The 19381-nt window shown below is 39.8% G+C and overlaps 1 long non-coding RNA gene and 1 pseudogene across 1 annotated transcript; both read right to left on the bottom strand.

The window, feature by feature from the left end:
* Positions 1-4657: 4657 nt before the first annotated feature.
* Positions 4658-6144, bottom strand: LOC137100405 (uncharacterized). The gene is made up of 3 exons (XR_010910897.1): positions 5619-6144; positions 5438-5455; positions 4658-5179 (listed from the first exon to the last, which is right to left on the bottom strand). It is a non-coding gene; the product is annotated as an uncharacterized lncRNA (long non-coding RNA).
* Positions 6145-7086: 942 nt separating this feature from the next.
* Positions 7087-12757, bottom strand: LOC137102487 (major histocompatibility complex class I-related gene protein-like; annotated as a pseudogene).
* Positions 12758-19381: the final 6624 nt, after the last annotated feature.

Here is a 19381-nt window from a genome sequence, read left to right as displayed (position 1 = left end):
ATCTGATCCTCTTACAGGCCCTGCTAAAATAATGGCAGATAAATGGGGAGAAGGCGTGATTAAGGATGTTCCACTTTGGCACCATGAAACACGGGGGGGCACAATAAGTCCAGACAGCTTAAAACACTAAAATTCCATTATAGCAGATGCTTAAGTGAAAAAGCTGTCAACAAATTTAAAGAAACAATTCTTTCATTTGCTTCACCATTTGACAATGGAAAGTAGCCACCTTAATGTTACTCCTGCACAAGTTGATTATCTTGTTGACAATTCTGCAGCCTCACTACATACAATACTCGATAGTGTTGCCCCTCTGAAAAAGAAGGCAGTAAACCAGAAGAGGTGATCTCCATGGTATAGTTCACAAACACACAACTTAAAACAGGCAACATGAAAGTTAGAAAGGAAGTGGTTCCAGAAATTTAGAAGAATCTCATTTACCCTGGAAAAATAGTTTAAAAATGTACAAAAAGGCTCTCTGTGATGCCAGAACAACATATTATTGATCATTAATAGAAGAAAACAAGAAAAAACCCCGGTTTCTGTTCAGCACTGTAGCCAGACTGACTAAGAGCCATAGTTCTGTTGAGCCTAGTTTTCCCTTAACTCTGAGCAGCAATGACTTCATGACTTTTTTTATGAATAAAATTGTAGCTATTAGAGAAAGAAATCACCAGATCCTCCCCCCAAATATTACAGATAGATCTTCATGTACAGCAGTGCTAGAATCATGGATAAGGCCCCAATCCCTGTTAGACTGCTTTTTACCCATAGATCTCTCTGAATTAACTTTAATTATTACCTCATCTAAACCAACAACCTGCCTGCTAGACCCTATTCCAACTGGTACCAACATAAAGATGAAGAAACCTCTAAACTTCTTATATATTATACTGATCAATGAGCATCAGGGATTCCAGATCATTTTTCAGATAGTGGATCACAGACGGACTTCACTCTGACCATCAGTGGAGACCAGGCTGATACAGTAGCACATCCCAAATAGCATAGTGAAGAGTATTGCAGAGATCGAACTGTCCCTGCCTGGGGCAGCTGGTCCATAGGAGGTTGGGCAGGAGGCCGGCGATGATGGCTGAAACCCTCCGGGGGCCGGGCAGGAGGCTGGCGGTGAAGGCTGGAACCCAGCAATGGAGGACCAGGAGCTGGACCCGAAGGGACATCGGCCAACCCCGGAGGCAGGAACAGGATCAGAACCAGGCCGGACCTCGGCCGACCTGGAGCCTGGTTTAGGAACAGAATCAGGTCGGACCTTGGCTGACCCAGAGCCGGGAACAGGATCAGAACCCGTCCGGACCTCGGCCGACCCGGAGCCAGGGGTAAGACCAGGACCGGGGCCGGCGTTGACCCACTCACAGACATTGACCAACCCAGAGACAGGAACTGGGAAAACAGAAACAGGAGAGTCAGCTGACCCCGGCACCAGGACAGGACCTGGAGGAATAGGGACAGGAGAAACATGGACAGGACAAACCCGCTCGGGGACAGGAACAAGATCAGAAGCAGAAGCAGACGTGGTGTCGGCCGACTCAAAGACAGGAACAGGGCGAACAGGAACTGGACTAACAGGAACAGGACCAGAACTGGAGGCGGAGTGAACACGCTCGGAAACCGGAACGGGGGAAGAGAGAGTGTCTCTCTACCCAGGACCAAAGGCAGGCGCAGGGATGTCCACAACATAAACAGGTGAGGAGACCTGGGCTAGGGGAGGGTATACCCTCCCAGTAAAGTAGCCAAGATCTAGACTTTATTATCTCCTCCATTTGATGAGCTGTGGCACAGCAGGATTCAGGGTTTCTGGAAGTCTCCATCTTGTTTTGGAGGATTGCCATTACCTGATAAATGACCGGATATTGTACTTGCTGCTCTAGGTCTGTTACTGTATAGGCTGGTGAGTCTGTTACAGGGGTGGTGTTGGAGTGAGGTGCATGGCAGGGATGTTTGAAGCCTGGGGGAACAGGTGTGGCGGGATCTCTGACGTCTTGTTGGTTGATCCTACGACTGGTGGTGTCAGCCACCTGTGGCTCAGAAACAGGAACTGGCAGTTCAGAAATAAGTAGCGTGGAGGTTGTGGTCTGGTGGAAGGTTGAATCAGGAACTTAAACAGGAACAGGTGGGCAGCGCAGTGACTCAGGGACAGGCAGGACTGTGGTTGAATCCGAAGCCAACTCGGGAACAAAAAGAACATCAGCCAACTCAGAAACGGGGTCAGGAACTAGAAGTGGTGTGGGTGATGGTGTGACCGAGATTCAAGATTCAAGATTCAAAGTTTATTGTCATATGCACAGATAGAACGCATGTTTCCCTGTACAATGAAATTCTTACTTTGCCCTCCACTCTGAATGTCACACAGTAAAGAAGATGAGAATATACAAAAAATAGAAATAAAATAAAATACAAATGAAAATAAAAAAAGATGAATGATTGGTTTGAGGTTTGACTGGTTTCCTGTATCTGAGGCCCTTGAAAAAATAGATTTCTAACGTTTCATTTTAGCAAGTAACACTTATAGTTATATACACAGTAGGGACAAATGGGATGTTGAGGGATGAATGGGAGCCACATTGGAAGAAATTAAATTCAATGTAGTTAGAGCAGAGGCAACATGTATCAAGGAATGTTTCACTGTAGGACAAGAAACTGTTTTTAGGTTTTTGAGAAACAGCTTTTTACTTTATGTTTACTGCAGAGATGTTAGTGTGTAATAAAATTCAGTTTGATCATAGGACAAAGGAAAATTGAAAAGTAATGTACTGTAACAGGCACAAACGCAACAGTCAGAGGTGATTAAAGCAGTGGCAGGCAGACATGAGATTTAATGCTTCTGAATGTTCATATTTGTGGTTGGTTTTCATATTGTTCTAAGTGGTAATTTAATAATTTCTCCTGTAGTAGGGCTGGTATAACTTAATTTCATTTTAATCCTAATTTTACATCCTCACGTTGTAAATTAAAATGTGATAAAACATTACTGGCTATTTATTGCATTGCAGTTTACCGACACCTATATTAACAACCTCCAATAGCCAATGAATGAAAGTCTGATTAAAAACACACTAATTAAACATCTAATCGTGGTTGTGGAGGATCTCTCCTAGCTCTCAAAAACATGAATTTTAATTTTGTTACAGAAATTAAAAATGTTTATTGTGCTTAACGACAGAATAAAGTGTGCTTTGAAATTTCAAAACTATAAAAAATTATGTCTCCAAAACCAATAATCTGACCTTTTCAACAGCAGCTACACTTTAAATGTGTGAGGTTACTGAAAGATATTATTACATCAATAGTTGTTTAATATGTGAAAACATCTACTATCAGTTGTTATGTGCATGAAGTCAACATTTGCCCGATTGAGATCATTTTTCATAACTATACTGACTGAACATCTTTCACTTTCTGTGGACAAATTTTATTGATATCAAACAGAACTGAACCAGACTGAACTGGTTTTATCTTTGACAGGCACCGTATGAAAACACACTGCATGTCTGTTCATGTGATTGATTTAAGGACTTTAACACTGGGCCAAGATCCAGTTTCAAACTGTACAAACGGCCTCATCTCCTCAAACAAATTACACAGCAACACTGTCATAAAAAGCCAGAATACAAATGTACTAACTGAAATACTTATTAGAAGATATGTGTCATTCACTACCATTTTGTTATTATGTTGTTTAAACTACATTTAATAAAAGAGAGTTGTAAAAAGAGAATAATACAAGATCATTAAAAAAAAAATGTTTTTGGTGATATTTGGTTTTTGATCCTGTTTTTTCATTTTGTTTTAAAGTTGATCATGGGACAAAAAATATTGTGTGGTAAATGTGTTTAACAGCAATTTCCTGTGTACATCACACATTTAAAAAGACAATTCAATGTAATTAAAGCAGAGGCAGGAGATTGTGATTCTGTCCAACACATTCATCATTCTCTCATATTCAGCACAGCTCTGTTTATCATATTTATTGTGAAATTTAATAAGCAACACACACAGATTAATATGATACTGCATTCTGGTGAAACAGCAAGTCAACAGAAATTATACCTTCCATTGACCAACTGTTACTGACATATGTGAACAACAAAACACTAAACACACACAAACAGACTATTGACAACTCCCCAAACCAGTTACTGATGGTATGTTAACAAAAGGTGAAATCAGTGCCGACCTCTGTTTGATTACATATGACACAACACATAACATTCAGAATAAGATAAAACAGAGTTTGGGGAATTGGTTGTGCTTTTATTGTGTTAAATCACCTAAAGTAGACAAACAAATCATCATTTCTTATATAATTTATAGGCGATTTAGTGAAGATTCACATTATTTGGAAAGACAAACACTGTGGAGTTGTTGTACTAAAATATCATCAAATAGTTATTATAAATACCTGTTGGGCTTTTGCTGGTTTGCTTACATATATTAAACTACTGATTTGCAGATTTGTTTGGAAAGGAAATTTTTTGCAGGGTAAAACAAAAACACAAAACCAAATCATGCCCTGCAGCCCCATTATAAATGTGTACATTATAATTAATAGCAGATGTTTGAACTCACAAAAACAGACAGCGTTCACTTTAAAAAAATCTTTTTATTGTATGTATCCATTCAATATGTATAAGTAGGGAACCATAAGTTAGCTTGAGCACAAATATTGGTTGTGAAAAAAAAAACACCCATCACTGTTGTTGGCTGTAATAGACCCCATAAGCTGCAAGTGATTCAATCAGGAGCTTGACTAACATATTCTCTTACTTGTTATCCCCAGAAATTATTCTAATGGGTGATTTAAACCTAGACTGGCTACGTGATAAATCTGAACAGATGTGCGACTCTCTGAATCTCACTCAACTTAGTGAATCTGTCACGTCTCCGTGGAAATACTTTAATTGATATAATGTAAACAGATGCACCTCAAAAATATTATTCAGTTGGTATTTTTTTAAATGACATAAGTAATCACTGCACAGTTGCTTGCATCAACACAAAGAAAAAAGGGGCGGTTGTAGCTCAGTTGGTAAGGCAGTTGTCCATGGACGACAGGGTCAGTGGTTCGATCCCTGCTCCCACCTACATGTCAAAGTGTCCTTGGGCAAGACAGTGAACCCCAAGTTGTTCCCAGCACCAAGAGGAACCTGTGAGGGAGGAACTGGAACCAGAACAGAGCATTTACACTTCCATTCCATGCTGTGTAGTTCTGAACCACTGGTGCAGCTCTCTATTCAACAGCAGTAACATTCAGAGGCTTTTCTTGAGGAGAAAGTCTTATTAGTTATTTTGATAAAGATACACAGTAAATACATGGTAATAAATGCACTTTTGCTTGTTAAAGAGAAAATATATTGGGTGCTTGTCTACAAGAAAAAAACAGAAATGAATTTGAAATATTTAAAAGTGAAATAGTTACCTTTAGTGAGCTGGAGATCTGAAATACAGATGACAGACAACAATATTAGAAAATGAATAAAATGTAAAGTTTATGGAAGGAGAAAAAAAATACTTTGTGCTCAACTATCACTTATCAAAAATACAATATAATATGTGCAGGTCCTTTTAAATTATTTATGAATGTAAAATGTTTTCCTTACCAGTCGTCTTCTTCTTCCTCCAGATAAAGAGTCCAGTGATGCAGACTGACAGCAGCATCAGTCCTACAACAACTCCAACGACAGCACCAACAGGAACCTGTGAGGGAGGAACTGGAACCAGAACACAACATTTACACTTTGACTTCATTCCTTCATTCCAAGCTGTGTAGTTCTGAACCACTGGTGTCCTAGCTCTGAGTATTCATCTCTAAATCTTTTCCAGTGTTTATTTGGACAGTAATTATTTCTGGCAGTTACAACTGGACAATCAACTCTCCAGTCACTAAAACCTAGTTTAGACAAAGACATGAACAGCAGCAAGTCTTTTATTCTAAGTGTAGCTGTCCACTGGAAGGAATCTTAGCAAGTCCAAACAACATCTTCTTTAGATCTGTTTTGAAGCAAGAAAAAACATTTGCCTTTATACTTGTGAGTTCATGATATAACTAACCGCAGGGTGGTGCCAGTTTCTCACAGCTCTACTGCATTATTCTGGTTCATAAAATAAATGGGCCTTTCTGTGTGGAGTTTGCATGTTCTCCCCGTGCTTGCGTAGTTCCAAAAACAATCCAAAAACATGCATGTTAGGTTAATTGGTGAATCTAAAATAAAAAATTTAATTGCCCATAAGTGTGAATGTGTGTGTGAAAGGTTCTAACTCTCACAGCCTCTCTACCGGTCTCTACAGGGTTCAGTTCTTGGTCCTCTTCTTTTTTCCGTCTATACTACATCCCTGGGTTCTATCATCAACCCACATGGCTTTTCATCATCGATGACCAACTGAGCTTTAAGGACCACATCTCCTCAGTCTCTAGGGCAGCAGATTTGCCCTCTACAACATCAGAAAGATCAGACCTTATGTCACAGAATATACAACCCAACTCAACCCAACCCAACTTGTACAGGTGCTGCTCTTATCTGATCTTGATTACTGCACTGCCCTGTTAATGGGGTTATTGGTTTGAACAATCAAACTCTTGCAGATGATCTAAAATGTGGCAGCTCACCTCATTTTTAATCGGTCAGAAATGACTCATGTCACACGGATCTTCAGGTCTCTTCCTGTAAAGAGGTACAAAGCTCTGTCTCTTGCCTACAGGGTGGTCAACTCAACAGCTCCTGCCTACCTCAACTCCCTCACTCAGGTCTACAATCCCTCCCCTCCGCTGCAGTCTGCCAGTGAATGATGTCTGGTGGTCCCAGCACCACACAGAAGACACCAAGCAAAACTCTGCACACTTAGCAAACTTTGCTTTTGATTTTTTCAGAATTTTTTAATGCCTTGTGCCTCACTTGTAAGTCGCTTTGGATAAAAGCATCTGCTAAATGACTTAATGTAAAGCCATAACAGGACACCTTGGACTGTTACTGCAACTCTAATTAGGCTGTTAATTTGTTTAAACAAAATATTTGAGAGTTTGCAGATAACGTGAATACAAAAACAAATATACAAGACATGACCAACAGGACAGTTAACAAAAACTCAGCCATCAGCACCTATAATCTCATTCTTACCCCAGTTGGTCCTGATGGCAGTTTCCTTCAGTTTTGTGACGATGTCATCATCAGCATCAGAGAGCTGAAACACACAGTCGTATCTCCTCCAGTCTTCAAGTTTGACTGATGAAAGTTTCAGATCAACTGTCATCTGGAAGGTTCCATCATGGTTGGGGAGGATCTCTCCATGGTCCACGTCCTCATGAAGCTCCTGTCCATCTTTCCTCCAGAACATTGTGGCTCTGTTAGGGTAGAAACCTGTAGCATGGCAGCTGACTGGAGAGGATGGAAACTTCTGGAGAGAGACACTGAGGGACGATCTGCAGAGAGACACAGAGAGATACAGATACAGTCCCATGTTAATTCAAATGTTATTGTACATTGAAAATAAAAAACAGAGATGATTGTTGGTCCATATTTGAAGTAAGTCGATCTAACACTCTTGTGACATAGCGCTTTCTTTATTCTCCATCTCTTCATTTGCACAGTGAAAGAAGAAAAAAGCAGGGGACGCGGCCAGTCACCAGACTTTCACGTTAAAACACCTGCGAGTAATTTGAAGTACAGCATCGAATAAGCTCATGGTTTTCTGAGGTCTGATGCTGTGCTCTGACAGATACTGGCTGATACCTGAGGAACTTATATGAGTGAGATATATTGAACTGAAGCTCATCAGTTCTCTGTGCTAACGACCTGAATCTTCAGAGGGACTGGAGAGACTTCTGGTCATCCAGCTCATCTCTCCTGATACACCTGGTTACCTGTGTCAGTGTTACCTGCTGTTTAACCTCAATGTACAAAATAACTTTCACTGTCCAACTGTTCAAATATCACACATCACTAGATGTCTACGGACAATCTCTTGCTGAAACATAACACAAACGTGTAACACTAAAGGAAAGTTAGCCAGTTAGCTGATAGCATTCTGTTTAGTTAGGGTTAATGCAACCGCAAAGGGGCACAAGCCAGTGTCTTCTTGTGCCAGTCCCAAGTCTGGATAAATGCAGAGGGTTGATGCAGGAAGGGCATCCGACGTAAAACACATGCCAAATCAAACATGCTAATCGTGACAATGACTTCCATACCGGATCGGTCGGGGCCCAGGTTAACAAAGACCGCCACCGGTTCTTTTGACCTACAGGGTACCGGTGGAAATTAGACTACTGTTGGTCGAAGACGAAGAAGAAGAGGAGGAAGGTGTGTTCGTAGTCAGAGAAAGAAGAGGAAAGCTAAGAATGTAGGACTGACAGTAGGGACTTTGAATGTTGGGACTATGACAGGGAAGGATAGAGAGTTGATTGACATGATGCAGAGAAGGAAGGTGGACATACTGTGTGTCCAGGAGACCAGGCGGAAAGGTAGCAAGGCTAGAAGCTTAGGAGCAGGGTTTAAGTTGTTCTACCATGGGTCAGATAGGAAGAGAAATGGAGTAGGAGTTATCCTGAAAGAGGAGTTTGTGAGGAATGTTCTAGAGGTGATTAGAGTATCAGACAGGTTGATGAGTCTGAAGTTGGAAGTTGAAGGGGTGATGTTCAATGTTGTGAGTGGTTCTGCCCCACATGTAGGATGTGAGTTAGAAGAGAAGGAGAAATTCTGGAGTGAGTTAGATGAAGTGATGCAGAGCATCCCCAGAGGTGAGAGAGTGGTGATTGGTGCAGATTTCAATGGACATGTAGGTGAAGGGAACAGAGGTGATGAGGATGTGATGGGCAGGTTTGGTCTTCAGGACAGGAACACAGAAGGACAGATGGTGGTTGACTTTGCAAAGAGGATGGAAATGGCTGTAGTGAACACTTTCTTCCAGAAGAGGCAGGAACATAGGGTGACGTATAAGAGCGGAGGGAGAAGCACTCAGGTAGACGACATCTTGTGTAGACGCTGTAATCTGAAAGAGATCAGTGACTGTAAAGTATTGGTAGGGGAGAGTGTAGCCAGACAACACAGGATGGTGGTGTGTAAAATGATGCTGGTGGTGAGGAAGATGAAGAGGACTAAGGCAGAGCAGAGGACGAAGTGTTGGAAGTTGAAAAAGAAAGAATGTTGTGTAGTTTTCAGTGAGGAGTTGAGACAGACTCTGGGTGGTTTGGAGGTGCTTCCAGATGACTGGACCACTACAGCTAATTTGATCAGGGAGACAGGTAGGAGGGTACTCAGTGTGTCATCTGGAAAGAGGAAAGCGGACAAGGAGACTTTGTGGTGGAACGAGGAAGTTCAGGAGTGTATACAGAGAAAGAGGTTAGCTAAGAAGAAGTGGGACACTGAGAGGACTGAAGAGAGTAGACAGGAGTACAGGGAGATACAGCGTAAGGTGAAGGTAGAGGTGGCAAAGGCCAAACAAAGAGAATATGAGGACTTGTATGTTAGGTTGGACACTAAAGAGGGAGAGGTGGATTTGTACAGGTTGGACAGACAAAGAGATAGAGATGGGAAGGATGTGCAGCAGGTTAGTGTGATTAAAGATAAGGATGGAAATGTATTGACAGGTGCCAGGACTGTGATGGGAAGATGGAAGGAGAACTTTGAAGAGTTGATGAACGAGGAAAATGAAAGGGAACGAAGAGTAGAAGAGGTGACTGGTGTGGAGCAGGAAGTAGCAAAGATTAGTAAGAGTGAAGTGAGGATGACGTTGAAGAGGATGAAGAGTGGAAAGGCAGTTGGTCCTGATGACATACCTGTGGAGGTATGGAAGTGTCTAGGAGAGGTGGCAGTAGAGTTTCTGACTAGTTTGTTTAACAAGATCTTGGAGAGTGAGAGGATGCTGAGGACTGGAGGAGAAGTGTACTGGTACCAATTTTAAGAACAAGGGAGATGTGCAGAGCTGTGGCAACTACAGAGGAATAAAGCTGATGAGCCGATTAATGAAGTTGTGGGAAAGAGTAGTGGAAGCTTGGCTAAGGACAGAGGTGAACATTTGTGAGCAGCAAAATGGTTTCTGGTCTAGAAAGAGTCCAACAGATGCAGTATTTGCTTTGAGGATGCTGATGGAGAAGTACAGACAAGGTCAGAGGGAGTTGCATTGTGTCTTCGTAGATTTAGAGAAAGCGTATGACAGGGTGCCGAGAGAGTAGCTGTGGTATTGTATGAGGACGTCTGGAGTGGCAGAGAAGTATGTTAGAGTGGTGCAGGACATGTATGAGAGCTGTAAGACCGTGGTGAGGTGCTGTAGGTGTGACAGAGGAGTTCAAGGTGGAGGTGGGTCTGCATCAAGGATCGGCTCTGAGCCCCATCTTGTTTGCTCTGGTGATGGACAGGCTGAACGGTGAGGTTACAGAGAGCAGAGGTGAAGAAGGTGCAGGACTTTAAGTACTTAGGGTCAATGGTTCAGAGCAACGGAGAGTGTGGAAAAGAGGTGAAGAGGCGAGTGCAGGCAGGTTGGAACAGGTGGAGAAAAGTGTCAGGTGTTGTGTGATAAAAGAGTATCAGTGAGAATGAAAGGAAAGATGTTCAAGACGGTGGTGACACCAGAGATGTTGTTCGGCTTAGAGACAGTGGCACTGAAGAAAAGACAGGAGGCAGAGCTGGAGGTAGCAGAGCTTAAGATGTTGAGGTTCTCTTTGGGAGGGACGAGGATGGACAGGATGAGGAATGAGGACATCAGAGGGACAGATCATGTTAAATGTGTTGGAGATAAAGTCAGAGAGGCCAGATTGAGGCGGTTTGGACATGTTCAGAGGAGAAACTGTGAATATATCAGTAGAAGGATGCTGAGGTTGGAGCTGCCAGGCAGGAGGTCTAGAGGAAGACCAAAGAGGAGATTTATGGATGTAGTGAGAGAGGACATGACGTTAGTTGGTATGAGAGAAGAGGATGCAGAGGACAGAGTTAGAAGGAGGCACATGATTCGCTGTGGCGACACCTGAAAGGAAAAGAAGAAGATTCTGTTTAGTTAGGGTTAATCAGTTCAATGCCAAGAGCATAAAGACTTTGGTCAGCACTCAATGAGAATGATATTAGCTTGTTCTACAGTGTGTTTCAGTTATACATATTTATTAGCTGCATTTATCTCTGCAGTCATTGTGGATTTGGGAGGATTAAGTTCTTCCACTACCTTGCTTGTCCTGCCTTATTTTCTTGGTCCTGTTTATTCTGATAGTTCAGTTTGCCATAAGGTCATTGTGTAGTGGTGCTCTTATTTGTCATTATTTAATTAGGTAATATTTGAGAAAACGGCTTTGGTTTATTCATTTAAGTATGTTTTTATATTCAGCAGCAGTCAGAGCACATTACCTGTCACAACCGCATTAAGGAGCAGTGAGAGAGCATGAGCAGACCTGCATTAATTGTTAAAACGGCTCACGTTTGCATCTGTAAGTGCTCAATTACAAACTTGTTATAAAAGAATCTCAGTTAAAATGACTTAATTTTACAGATAATGGATTTGAACAACGATTTTGCTATTTTACAGACTGTAAGAAACTGTGGTTCAGTCACTATGGTTGTTTGCATCTCTGCCAAGTAACGATTTGGTGTTTAAGATTTCTAAAAATTACCGATTGAAACTCATTATGTCTAGATATCTTTCTAATAGGTGCTAATGTTATAAAGGTAAAGGTTCTAAGAATTTATATTGTTGTTGTCCTTTTCACATGAAAATGAGCAATTTTCTTCTCCAAAAAAAATTGCTACACAAAAATTAACACGATATTTGTCATTTCCAGAGATTTTGTCACAGGGCTGTGGATCAAACTGCATTTGTTTAGGTGTCCCTAATATATTGGGAAATAACTTACTTCAACTAAACACAGCATGAAAAGACTATCCCCAATATCCATGTTACATATGAATAATGATTTGCACTTCATGCACGGACCCATTGTTGTATCATTTCCAATAGTATGTTACATCCCTTCATGGAATTCTACCTGGTTTTTGCAGATAGTGCACATACTTCTTCAGCCAGTCTGGACATATGTAGATGTAAAAGTTCTTATTATATTAAAATCTCGCCTTTTCAGTGTCCCATCTCAGTTTAGTGATGAATGCCTGTGGTTTTGGAGCAGTCCATGTCAGCGTCTTCAGGTCTAGTGCAATGAAGTCTTCACCGTCGTAACCGTACTGGTTAAAACCTGTGATGTCACCAGTCTCATCATCCCATTCACAGCCATTCATTCTCTGTAAAATGTGGACACCTAAGACAAAGAGAGATGCAAACCATTAAATGTTTGCCACAGAGACACACTAATCCACAAAGACTATAGCACCCACTACTGTTTTTGGATAATCTGAATCATCACAAGACTGTCCAACAGTCCTGTTACCCTACCTTAGAGGCAGTGTGTGTGTTTCAATTGGCCCCAGGAGAAAAACATCTTACAGATGTAGAGTTAAAGGTGCACACTGACATGAATTACTGTGAATTACATACCGTCAGTATGGTTTAAGCGTTGCTTCAAGCTGTTGATGTTGGCTCTAAAGACCTGCTGATACCTTGAGCACTCTAGAGAATACCAATCTAGGTGCTGTGGGTCGTCCTTGATTAATTTTTTCATCCAGTCTTGTTTGGGTTCAGCTGTCTTGATTGTGCTATCACAATAGCCCAACAAGACATCATCAACCAATGCAACACCCACAAATTCTGGAAGGTCTGGCACTCCGGGGGTTCCAGTAAGGAAATATTTCAAGGAGTGTTTTGCTGCAGAACAAAGGAGATGTTTATTTTATTTCATTTTTTGATATATGAAATTAAAAGGATGCTCATATACAAATGTTATGTGACTGTTTCTTACCAAATAAACAAAATAACCTAACACTAATACTGGGAGGCTGAATATACATCCACTGAACAGTCAACGGTTAATTTGACTGATAAAATCTTGAAACTATCTCCACACCTGTGTTCATGAGGTTTGTGTCTCATCTTCTAATTTTCTCAGCCATGACAACAGTAAAGACAATTCCCCAAAGACCACAAAGTCTTGAAGTTGCCTAAACGCTTCTACCCTCTTTCTCGAATCGGACTCTAGTTAGTTTTCCCCCTTCGTGTGGTTCGTTTGCGCACATCTGAACATCACAATTGCACTTGGCTGTGGACCACGACAACTGCTCCGAGAACATTAACTCGATATAGTTTTGCAGGTCCGAAATGAACTAAGGAGCGGTTCGCTTCTGGTGAGAATGTAAACCGATATCTCGTTTTAGCTAATGTTAAACTCCTAATTGACAGCTCGGTCTTGGTTTACTGCTCAGATATACATCACGATTGTAAACAAAATATATATTTGCAGGTATTCCGCATTTCATAACAATCATTCCCTCACAGGAAGTGATGCGCGGAAATGAAATAGACCGTTTAGTACTTCAAAACATTTACGACACTTCCGTTACATGCTGCGTGTATCAATGTGACCATATCATGTGGTTGTGTCGTAATCGCTTCATGAAAGTTTGAAATTTCACTTTGATCGTCCTGAAGTTGAATCTTTCACAGAACATAAACAGCAACTGATACCGAGTCAGTTGAGTCAGTTGACACTTGCACTACATGAATATTCAAATGAGTTCAGGGTGATACCCAATCAGTGATAATGTTTGTCTTTAGCTCACAAGATGTAAATTGGTTTTACTCACTGTCACCATAAAAACACCTTTAAAAAGGCCAGACTTTGTTTGTTTATGAAGAGGAAATATAAACAAAGAAAAAGAAAAAGAATTTGAAGAGATTTGTTGAAATGGAAGGAGCGTCCTGCAGAATGAGTTCACTTGTGTGGGAGCAGTTATATATGCATCGTTTGAGATCTGTACAATCTTGCTAAGGAATATCTCTCCATACCTGCAACAACTGTGCCCTGTGAGAGAACATTTTTCAAAGCTAGAGAGGTTTTCAGCAAAAGAAGAAATCAATTAAATCCCAAAATGATTAAAACTGTTTTTTTCCTAATAAGAAAAATGCACCTAACTTTTTCCTCATCTATCCAGCCACATGAGCACTCTCATTCTACAATGTAAAGCTACTTTATAAGTATTTTTTCCCTAAAATACATAGTTCATTGCCAAATCAAAGTATAGCACATTCATATAAATAACGAGTATAAATAATGTCTACAGGATTTACTGTTACATTCACATTTAGATTTTAGACTTTTATCCAAAGCGACTTACAAGTGAGGTACAAGGGGGAAAAATGTAATTTATTTGATTTAGAGCAAATTCCGTAATGCAGCGAGTTTATAAAACCAATAATAACAATTACTATATGTCAAATGAGCACATTATGTGAGCACAGTGTGACTTTAAAAGTTGAAAGTGAAACTAAATCTGTTGTGCTCAAAGTAAAAGTGATCATATAAAAAAAATTTTACAGTGTCCAAAATCACAGCAGAGTTAAAGTGTGATGTTACCTGCAGATGTAACCTGACAGAGGAGCAGCAGCACATATAACATCACCATGTTATGTTGTTTTGATGAGTGGAGCTCAAAAGCTGGAGTCAACTGATCCGGTTCTTGAAAGAAAACGACAACGTTTCCATAAGCGTTTCTTGGAAGGGGCGGTGTTTACTGAAGATAACAAGGTTGGCAGGCAAACATGACACTTTAACTACCCAATGCCAACAGACAAGAAATTTGTCGAAGCTGTTTAGATCCAATGATCTGATGCTTTTTTTAGTTGACTGAGTTAACATCCCATCGCGTCAGTGTAAGGGCTGTAAGAATGGAGCATGGACCACTGATAAAGTCTCATGAGAGCTGGAAATAAGGTCAGGAGCCACAGAAAAACGTATACAAAGCTATACAAGGCAAATTTGTCTCCTTTGCACATGATTTAATCCAGGTTAATACGGTGGGTGGTCGCGCGTTACCGTAATCCCACTGCTCACTAGCGCACGTGCCCTGCTGCCCTCAGGGTCAGAAATGTTTCAGAAGCAGCTGTGAACAGAACATTGTGTCAATCCAGCATATAAATCAACAGGATCCACTCTGAGTTCTTACAACAGCAGAAGCCCACGTTCAGTTTGCGCAGACAGAACGCGAGGTAACGTTTAAGGCTGGTAATTAGAAGCAGCTACAGCTTAATTGTCTTTAACCAGGCAGAGGGAATTTTACACCAGCTTTTAATTTCAGCAGGCTGGATGTCTCAAAGAAATTATTTCTCCAAGTGGTCTTTTCATATGTGGGGGATGTGGCACGTGTCCTTCAGTGAAGTCTCATAGCACATCATCACACTGAGGCTGTGTAATATTATATATTATTATATACCACCACATATATTATATATATACCACACATGTACTGATGTAAGCAGTGAGTATATATACATATGTATGCAAATATATATGTATATATACTATTATATCTTTATATCGCTGTCACTATGTTCGATACACAAAAATTTAAGTCAAAAAGCAGTGTTTTCCATCACTTCTAAAATAAGTCTGAGGTGGAAAAGTCACATTGCTGCTTCATGTAGATGGGGATTTCCAGTAAACAGGTTTCTTGAGTGCTTGTAAACGCACTCATTCCAAAACAAAATAAGACTATTTGGCAAATAGATATTTTTTTTCTTGTGCTTTAAAAACCCAAAATAAGAAATACAAATATACAGTAAATAAATATAAAAGTTTGTCCCATAAACTCAAGATATAAGCAAATTAGTCAGTATCAAGATTCTAGTTCTAGTTTTTACAGAGGGTTACTTGAATATGTTACAGGAACAAAGATGAGCAGAATAAATAGCTCCATTTTTTAGTGAGTACTGTGTGTCAAGATGTTCTCATGTGCTTCAAGCCCATCACCGCTTGAGTTTTGTTTGCACAGACAAAACTGCAGATAAGTGAGCCGCTACGCCACCAGGCGAACTCATAGAAATAGGAAATACTGCAGTATGGCCAAGTACAGGTATTTAGACTTAATACACAAGCAGAACAGAACTGTAGTATACAATTCCATCCATTATCTGTAACCACTTATCCTGGTTAGGGTCACGGAGAGTGGAGCCAGCTGTCACTGGTCCAGAGGTGGTAAAACCTGGACAGGTCAGTCTAAATGGTAAATGGTAAATAGTCGCTTATATAGCGCCCTTATCCAAAGCACTTTACAATGTTGATTCTCATTCACCCATTCACACAACGATAGCCGAGGCTGCCATGCAAGGTGCTCACCTGACCCACCGGAGCAACTTGGGGTTCAGTGTCTTGCCCAAGGTCTTGTTTTTGAGAAACAGTTTTTTACTTTATGTTTACTGCAGAGATGTCAATGTGTAATAAAATTCTGTTTGATCATAGGACAAAGGAAAATTGAAAAGTAATGTACTGTAACAGGCACAAACACAACAGTCAGACGGTGGCAAAGCAGTGGCAGGCAGACATGAGATTTAATGCTTCTGAATGTTCATATTTGTGGTTGGCTTTTCATATTGTTCCAAGTAGTAATACAATCATTTCTCCTGTAGTAGGGCTGGTATAATTTCATTTAATTTTAATCTTAATTTTGCTTCCTCAAGTTGTATTTTAAAATGTGATAAAACATTATTGTATATTTATTGCATTTCAAACCTGCAATGAAAAACTAAATGAGTGTCACACTGTGATACCTCATTAATCTAGTGATCTCACATATTCGGCAGCATGCTGACATTTTACAGACCACCTGGATGTGTAAGTATCTTGTAGTATTTTGTGGGATGTAGCTACATCAAATACTGGCATATAAAAGAAGGTCAGTGATGAATCTTTGGGCTGTCCAGGACATTTTTACAATCAGAAGGATCATAAACTCATTTTGTGAGACACTGAGGTGACAAGAGTTTACAAATCTGACTTTAATTCACATTTGTGTGTTGCTCTTTAGTAAGGAAATACTAGTTATGATGCAGAAACTTTACTGCAGTTCTCCCATCTTCACTGGGAGCCTGACAAGACAAAAAAATAAATAAATGAACAAGTTGAGCAATGATTTAAATTGTTATTAGAATTCATACTGGACAGTTCCATCTGTGTTTGTTCATGAAAAAAGTAAAATGTGATGTGCTTTTTATTTAATGCATAGTTTTTCAGCACACAGGGAGAATTAATGTCCTTGCAGTACTTACTTACTAGTACTATGATCAGTAATGAGCTGAGTCGGGTCAAAGAAAGAAGAAAAAAACAGTGAAATGCTTCAATGTAAAACTGTAATTGTGACCAGCTCAGACTAATCAAACAAAACTGATCTATTACAAATAAATGATGCAAAACATCATCCACAACATTTGTCAGTAAAATAATACAAATTTAATGGGAGGACAACTTACTGTTTTCAGGGTGGACCTCTAAGAGACTGAAGAAAAATGATTCTAAAGAAGCAAAAATAGACCACATTTTTTATAAAAAGACAACAACTCTGCATTTTTTGGAACAATTCATCCATAAACTTTACAGCACAACAGAAACTTCTAGTAAATACATCTTTGGAACTGAATCTTTATATTGCGCATTTTAAGTCCAACAGTCTTGTTGATAGGACTTTCTCACCTCATACTTTTGGAGACATTTTGCAGGTTTTTGTCTTTGTAGTCAGGCTCTGCTCCCTGGACCTGTGCTTCATAGACCTGTTCAGTGATCCATCCATTGCAAAAAAAGCAAATACATATAGCAAACATAAGGCAGAAAATCACCAAATGGTGACATTATGCAGTGTTTAAAGGTGAATAACTGTAAATTTGTATACATTTGACTGATGAGTGACATTCTTTAAAAGGTATCAGGCAAGTATCAATTACAGCTCATTCTCCTTAATAATAGGATTTAACATACAACTACACTAGCAAACTGACACAAACACCACAGACAAATATACAGGCCATTCAATGGCCATGTCATTTATAGCCTGAATTCATTTTTTGTTTTTACATTTTCTTTACATACATTTATAAAGTTATGGGCCTTTTTATTTGTGCAAATGAAGGGTTTAAGAATGGGTGGGACTTGTGAACCTTTACTTTCACTCTGTTTTCAAAGTAACTACAGTTTATTTTTATTCCTCGAATTAACATAGTGAAACTTCATGATGTGTTGTGTTTTTGGAGAACTTGTTTTGCAAGTCGTCACTTCTTCATGCTTTCCAGACCCAACAAACACAACAGACGCACCTTGTTGTTTAACCCTGAATGCACCTGCAGTAGCTCTTTCACTACTGTAGTTGGCAGGAATGAACTTAACTCAATATTTAGAGAGCATCATGTTTTGGGTTTATTTATTTTTTTCTGTCTATTGCAATGCAATGAATACTTACCAGCATTTCCTCTGAAGATTTGTTGCACAGTAAGGGGGCAGCTGTAGCTCAGTTGGTAAGGCAGTCGTTCACAGACCACAGGGTCAGTGGTTTAATCCCAATGGTTCAATTTGTCAAAGTCACTAAAGGCACTGAACTCCTATCAGCTAATTCCCATCCCATCCCCAAACCCAGTAGTGTCAGTAAGTGCATCTGGCATACAAAATGGGCCAAATCAACATGTGGACAATGATCCACTGTTGCAACCCTGAACTCATTGGATAAGCTGAAAAAAAAAAAAAAAATAAATTGCACATTAACCTTACAATTTGAGTCTGTTATTGTGAATCTTTAGGGTTCGTCTTCTGTACTGGGAGTGTTGCTCTGTAACATGACCTGACAATGTTGATATCCACTGACTCTTTCCTTTCTCATCCTTCTTATACTTGTTAAATACAAACATATCAGTGAGTGTTGTTTATGTACCTGTGGCTCAACCTCTGCAACAATTCCTGTTGGAATCTAGTCAACATTAGGCACCAAAAGGCTTCTGCATATCTTCCTCTAACCAGTGAAACTGCCCTTTGTCACAGTATGAAAACACACTGCATGTCTGTTCATGGGGTGATTTAAGGACTTTAACACTGGACCAAGATCCAATTTCATACTGTACAAACAGCTTTCTCTCCTTAACCAAAATATGCAGCAACATTTTTGTGAAAGTCCAGAATACAAATGTAGTACTTGAATTACTTATTGGAAGATACACTGTCTCCAGTTACTATTTTGGTATTATTTTGTATAAATTGCTTAAAACCAAAGAGAGTTGTAAAAAGAGAATCCTAAAGGGTCATTTAAAAAATGATGGTAAACGTTTTGATCATATTTGCTTTTTGAATATGTTTTTGATTTATTATAAAAGTTTAAACACATATTTAAAACACACAGAAATTACAACCAATGTCTGTGTGCATCCCAGCCACATGTATGTTTGTTGGTTTGTTTTTTACACCTTTTTCTATCACACTGAAATTGTGATAGAAACTAATATGAACATACAATAATAAGAACTAAACAAATAA

The sequence above is a fragment of the Channa argus genome, chromosome 1 (assembly GCF_033026475.1).
Source record: "Channa argus isolate prfri chromosome 1, Channa argus male v1.0, whole genome shotgun sequence".
NCBI lineage: Eukaryota > Metazoa > Chordata > Actinopteri > Anabantiformes > Channidae > Channa > Channa argus.
This window is presented reverse-complemented; position numbering and strand designations above follow the sequence as displayed.